Source organism: Bidens hawaiensis, unplaced genomic scaffold, assembly GCF_021521415.1.
Source record: "Bidens hawaiensis isolate Kalapana, Puna unplaced genomic scaffold, B.hawaiensis_p1.1 tig00038185_1, whole genome shotgun sequence".
NCBI classification, from domain to species: domain Eukaryota; kingdom Viridiplantae; phylum Streptophyta; class Magnoliopsida; order Asterales; family Asteraceae; genus Bidens; species Bidens hawaiensis.
In genome coordinates, this window is record NW_027496705.1 from 36,860 (window position 1) to 44,317 (window position 7,458).

General features: G+C 36.0%; 1 pseudogene; it reads left to right on the plus strand.

Annotated features, from left to right (window-relative positions):
• On the plus strand, window positions 1–5,374 carry LOC143590149 (secreted RxLR effector protein 161 pseudogene; annotated as a pseudogene).
• Window positions 5,375–7,458: the final 2,084 nt, after the last annotated feature.

The following is a 7,458-nucleotide window of genomic DNA, read 5'->3' on the forward strand; positions in this document are numbered from 1 at the left end:
ATGGAGAAGCTGAAAGAAAGCCACCTCGCAGTCGTGAAGCATATCCTAAGGTACTTAAAGGGAAGTATTGATTTTGGTTTGAAATATTCAAGGGGAAGAAATGGAAGATTGATTGGGTATTGTGACAGCAGTCACGCAAATGATTTAGATGATAGAAGGGGAACCACGGGTACCGTGTTCTATTACTCGGGAAATCCAATAACATGGTCATCACAAAAACAGAGAACAATTGCTGTCTCCTCTTGTGAAGCCGAGATCATGGCTGCTACATCAGCCGCTTGCCAAGCGTTGTGGTTGAGAAATTTAGTAAGCGAGTTAACAGGGGAAACAGTGTCACACCCCAACCTACGGCAGAAATGCCGGGGCGCGAACTGATTGTCACAGCTCTCAAGGTACTATCATGCAATATTTAAATGACAATATCTATTAATTGAATTCAATTATCAAATAAATTAAAATACAAACAAGTACATAATTTATACAACAATACAAAATTTTATAGTTCTTGATTAAAATATTCTTCTAACTAAAGTCTTCACTAAGTCTTCACCAACCTGCATATGCGTATAAAATAGAATTTTGTCAACAACACATGTTGAGTGAGCAACACACCAGTTTAAGTGTACATATAGTATAGCATAAAAATAAGTATTTGCAACAAGTCATATGAGAATAACAAATTAACCAAATGAGAAAGTATAACTGAGATGTCGAGAAGCACAAGGCTATAACGACTGGCGTATGATCATACTAGACTGTGATTATGTTTGACCTCTCCGAATGCGAAAGTATACAAAGCAAATAAGCACATAAGCAAGTAAGGTATAAGTTGTTAACACATAAGACAAAGTTGCAGTTTTAAGTATAAGTATATAATGAGAAATATATTTAAACGTGAGAAGACAAGTAAAATAGGGGAATGTGGTACTCACCTTAGCGATTAAGAAAGTTATGTAAGAAAGCGGTAAACGAAGTCCTTCGGGAAAGATACTGACAAGAAGTCCTAAGTAACAATAATTGCGGGAAAATAAATATGGATTAAATACGAAGCTAAAATTAGATAGAGGTTTGGGATTCGATGATCGGCTGCGTTCTTGCGGAAGTTAAATATTACACAGATTTGTTAGGACTTTAATTAAAAAATATATTTTAATTGATAAAATACTTATATAAATATCTATAAGATTTTGGGTAGATTATAATAAGAGATTTGCTTTAAATGTTTATTTTAAACCGAAAATGCATTTAATGTGTGTGTGTGTGTGTATATATATTAATAAAGATTTCTTTTATATTTGTAAATAATAGATAACACATAATAAGTAATAATAAATCTAATATTTATATAAAATGTGATCTTTTTATAAAATGCTTAAACTTAAACAATCTTTTAAACCTTTGATAAAACCTTTATCAATCTATTAATAACAATAATATATAAATATATACATACATACATACATGCATACATATATATATATATATATATAGTTTCAACCAAGTTTCGGAAACAAAATTTGTTAGGATGTCGGTTTTATAAAAATACAAATTAATTATAAGTTGTTGAAACATTTATAATATTACTTAATGCTTTTTTTAATATGATTAATTAATAATATAATTACTTCCAAAAAAAACCAAAATAATATAAACGGAATGCAGGAGTCGAACTAGCGACCTCTGCCTAGAGATGGTCAAAAAAACCGGTTGGGGAACCGGTTTACCGGTTTAAACCGGAAACCGGTTTTTACGAAAACCGGTTTTTTAAAAACCGGTTTGACCGGTTTACAAACCGCCGGTTCGTATTTCGGTTTCAAGTTTTAGATCCAAAACCGGTTAACGAACCGGTTAATGGAAAAACCGGTTTTTTTTAATAACCGGTTATGGAAAAACCGGTTAACCGGTTTATAAAAAAACCGGTTTTTGACCGTTGTGGAAAAACCGGTTAACCGGTTTCTCCATAACCGGTTAACCGGTTAAAAACCGGTTTTTGAACGTTGTAACGGCTATATGCCCGTTTTTTTTTTTTGACCGTTTTTTTTTTTTTTTACCATTTTACCCCCACAAACATCTATATATAGTTTAGGTTGGGTATTGGTTAGATCACACTCGATTATACAACTCCAAACGCTCTAAACGTTTATTTCATACGCGATTATTTTGTTATCTCACGCTCAATTATACCACATTACCACTCCATACGCTCTTATTTCGTAGTCGATTATCATGGCATCCCAAAGTGCTGCTTCATCCGTCAACATGGGTGCCTCGAACACGGAAGAAACGGTCGTTCGGGTCATCCCCACGAAACGAAACCATGATGTTTGGCAACATTTCGACCTATGCGAAATGTCTAACGGTAGCCAAAAAGCTCGATGCAAACATTGTTTGAAGTTTTATGGCAAAGATGCAAACTCCACTTTAAAAGCGCATGTACAAAGGCCCTTTTGCAAGGCCTTGAAGGACGAATCGGGAAGTAGTTCGCAGCCGGAGATGACGAATCAAGGAGCGGTGTTTACGTACGACGTTGAAGCGGTACGTCAAAAGTTTTCAAACTTTGTGATTCAACAAACACTTCCTTTCAACCACTTCGACAACCCTCAATTCACGGAGATGATGCAAAACTATGTTCAACCACGCTACCAACACGTAAGTCGTTCGACCCTTAGAAGAGATTGTCTTAAAGCATGGAAAAACGCTAAATCCGAACTAATTTCATACTTTTCAAACTTACAAACTGGTGTAAACTTAACAACGGATGTGTGGTCGGTACCTCATGGTTCGCCCGACTCATACATTTGTGTGACGGCTCATTGGGTTGACCCCGAGTCGTGGCAAATGATGAAACGAACCGTTGCATTTCAATTGTTTGATTACCCGCACACGGGTAGAAATATTTTTCAAATCTTGGATAAAGTCATTCGACAATACAAGATTGAACATAAAATATTTTCAATTTCGTTTGATAGCGCGTCCAACAATACGGCCGCGGTTGGCCATTTAAAATTAAAGTATAAACCTATTTGTGATGGAGCGTTTTTTCATAGCCGATGCATTGCACATATTATCAACTTGGCCGTGCAAGATGGGTTAAACGTGATCGAAACGCAAAGAAACAATTTTAAAAGAATGTTACGAGATGTTTTTAGCAACAATAAAACATTTTCAAGATACAAAAAATTTTGTGTAGAAGCTAATTGTCAATGGTTGGGGCCAAATTGAGATTGTCCAACAAGATGGAACTCGACTTGTAATATGTTTGAGAAAGCCATCCAACAAAAAGAATCATTAATTGCGTTTCATCAAATTTTGTCAAGTAGGGGTAAATGTGCACCGTACGATCCTAGAAACTGGTTATTGATTGAGATCGTTACGGAGGTCCTTCAAATTTTTAAATCTTGCACAACTAGTTTATCCGGGGTTTACTATCCAACAAGCCCCATTGCTTTACCAAAAATTGCTGTCATGTGCACAAAGTTGAGTGAACTTCATTGTAGGGGTGCACCTTATTTTGATATGGGTGTAAAAATGAAAGAAAAATTTAGAAAATATTTTCAAGAACTACCCGCTGTTTTGACATGTGCTGCTGCGTTAAACCCTTGCATCAATGTTGGTGGTGTTGAAGCTTTAATAGAAAAAATTTGTGATGAGCTAGAGTTAAACGACGATCAAAACCCCTATTATAGCCAAACTTTAAAGAATGATTTCAACACCACCTTGTCAAACATGTATGATGTCTACCTTACAAAATACGGGTCGTCTTCCCAAATTCATGACTCGTTAAGAGCTGTTGCCCAATCCCAATCACAAACCGACCTTGAAATGGGGATGTACTACATGATTTGGGAAGACGCCGGTAAACGTCAAAAGGTAAACACCCCAAGCAGTGAACTTGGAAGGTATGGTGGTACCAACTTTGTGAAACACATGACTCCGGATGAATTTAGAAGTCTTGATTTGCTGGCTTGGTGGAGAGGTAAGGAGGATGAGTTTCCGATCCTCGCCGCCATGGCCAAAGATTTACTAACGGTCCAAGCTTCCACGGTAGCTTCGGAATCTGCTTTTTCTGTTTCTGGCAGGGTTATATCGATTAGGAGGACTCGACTCACTGCACCAGCTATAGAGATGTCGATTTGCTACAAGGATTACTTGGACTCTTTAGATAGGGCACAACATCAACGCTCACTCGAGGGGGAAATGGAGTATGAAGCGGGCTTGTATGAAGACAAGGTCAATGAAGGACACACTCAACCAATGACCGATGAAGAAGCCGCGTTGACGATTACCTAAGAAATAGCTCGGGATCGGGTAGCGAAGAAAATTAGTTAAAGAAACAGCAAACATGGAGGCAAATCATGAGTAAGAAACAGCAAGTTGTTCATGTAATCGTGTCTAAGCATTCTTTAATGTTTGTATTTTTGAGTTACGAATATGCGATAACGATTTAATGTTTGTATTTTTAATGTAAAAACTATAAATGAAAGTTATGTGTTTTTAATCTTTGGTTTGTTGAAAACACATTCACCAACACACACTCATACTCATCTCCCAAGCAAAGAACCCTAACAACGAAAGCAAAGAATGGCTTCGGTCAGTCCGTTTTGCCTTGTAGTTACCGGTTTGCCTTGTAGTTACCGGTTTGTTTATACTGTGAAAAAATAATGGTTATTAAAAAAAAAAAAAAAAACATTAACCTAAAAACCGGTTATTAAAAAACCGGTTAATAAAAAAACCGGTTAATAAACCGGTTCTAACCGGTTTCTAAACCGGTCCTAACCGGTTAGACCGGTTAGGGTTTTGACAGAAAAAAACCGGTTATTAACCGGTCCGGTTAATAACCGAACCGGTTTTTTTAAAAAAACCGGTTTGTGCACCTCTACCTCTGCCTCCATAGTCCAGGTGATTAACCAGCAGGCTATCAAGCCACGTGAGATAAAGGTTGGTTTCCAATATTAATATACAGAAGCAGAGACAAACGAAATTGGTCTAGAACCCTAATAATCAATTTGTTAATCCCGTTTATATTAACCAAATCAATATTGGGGCTTTTGATCTTTATCATAACGCGACTAAAACCAAGAAATCAATTACCTTGAAATACGAACGGAAGAGGGTTAAAAGACCTCGATAATGGCCGGCGATGGGAGTAAAAGAACGAAAAGTTAGCGGCCAAATTAATCAAATTAAATAAAGGGGTATTGTCTGCGAGTATATAAGGAGTATATCTATTCAATTAATTGAAATATAATCAACGATTTCGTGTTCATCAAGAGTTAGGGTTGACGGTTCGATAAATATGGAAATTGGATCAAGTTTTGATAATGTTAACTTGATTAGATTGTTGGTTTAGGCCGAAATCGATAATAACCAATGATATGCAAGATCAATTTCTACAAATAAACGAAAATTGTTGTCCAAGTATTTATTAATTGGTTTCGGGTTCAAGAAAACTAATATGGGTCGGATTTGGTAAACAGATATCCAGTTTATCATATGGGTTATAATAATATTTTTAGTTTGAACCCTAAAGTTTGAGGTTGGATACAAAAAATGAATAAAATGTTTTATTATGGGTTATTCTTGCCAAAGTAAGATAGTTATAGTTATATTTAATTAAACAATATATAAATAATTAATCTTTTTGATAAACGCGATATTTTAATAAAAATGACCCGAACATGGTCGAGTTTATAAGTTCCGAAAAGTCCGAGTTGTTACAAATAGCTCAACGAGTAAAGTTGCTGGTAGATAACGAGTCGGCAATAGCTCTTATGAAGAATCCTATGTTCCATGGTCGTAGCAAGCATATCAACATAAAGTACCACTTTATTCGTGAATGTGTGGAACGAGACGAAATCCAAGTTGAGCACGTGAGTGGGAAATTTCAGAATGCCGATATCCTAACCAAGGCATTGGGAAAGATCAAGTTTGGAGAAATGAGATCACTTAATGGAGTTGTTGAAGTCAAACCAAGTCAACATTAGAGGGGAGATTGTTAACTAATTGTTTCTTGGTCAGAAAGTGTCCGTTTGTTATGGAGATAGTTATGGAGTTAGTGGAAGATAAAATCAGTTAATTGTGTGTGGAGATCATGGGCTACATGCAATGTGGGATGTTTGTTTCATTATTTTTGTTTTCTCTATTTAAGCATAGTAGGCATAGTTTATTTGGATGCACTCTCAAAGTTAATTTCCATTCCAGTCATGTAATCATATTTTGAAGTTATAAAACACAGAAAACTATACCAGCTCTTTTGTTCTTATTAGCTATTGATCATAAACAACCACCCAAGGGGAGCTCACCTTGGGTGGGATCGGTTCGATTAATGTTATGAATCTTTTATTACTACCAATTACGGAGTCGTTCAATATTACTTTAATATTATTTGTTCGATCGTTTGTTTGTACTGCACCCGTCTCGAACACTTATCAAGAACAAAATCCGTTTGAGGTCGGATCCGGTTTCGGGACCTACATATAATGTAAGGATCTTTACTTACAACTCCTCAAGTGTAGAAATATCACCTATTTCTTCCGGTATGGATCCACTGATTCGGTTCGCCATAAGATTCCTGTGGAATATAAAGTGTCATAAATTGTAAATTGACAAAAGTTATGGTGAGCGTAAGGTGAAAATTGAAATAATAACTCTTACAAATGGCTAAGATTAAGTCGACTCAAACTGGATGGGATAGTTCCATTTATATAGTTGCGACGTAGATCTCTGTGTAACAAACAGTTTAGAACTGTATATTCACAATAAACATGTATACACAATGTGATTTATGTAGTGAAGTGTGTCCACTTACATTTCTTTCAGATAAGGGAGATTCAAAAATTCTTCTGCTGGTAGAACTCCTCCCAGATTGAGTATACTTAGTTGGCTGCAAATAAATAACACGCATGGAAAGATATCGAAACATTGATTAGCAGCACTAAAACGTTTGATGGAAGAGTGAATTAGAAAACAAAGTACATGTGAGGCATAAAACTTGAATGATAACCAAGAAAAATCATTAAGAATCAAAAGAAACTGTATTTTAGCCCATGGATCATCCGATTTTTTTATGGAATAGGTTTTGTAAAATAAGTGGTTTTAGGTGGCTAACTCTATTTTAAGTGATTATATGTAAGTTGCTATATCAAATCGGGGATTAGGGTGACACCTCAACAACCTTTCCAAGCGGCAGTCTATATCATCCAAGTGGCCGTCCATGTCATTGAATGTGTTAGATAGAGGATTCCACATGTGCTGCCACCTCACACACCTTTGATGACATGGACGGCCACTTGGATGATATAAAGCGCCACTTAGAAGGTTGATGAGTTGTCACCCTAATTCCCTATATGATATTGCAACTTACATATAATCATTTAAAATAAATTGTTAGCCACCTAAACCATTTCTTTTTACAAACCCACCTATTCGAGCAAAACAATTCGGGATCATATACATAAA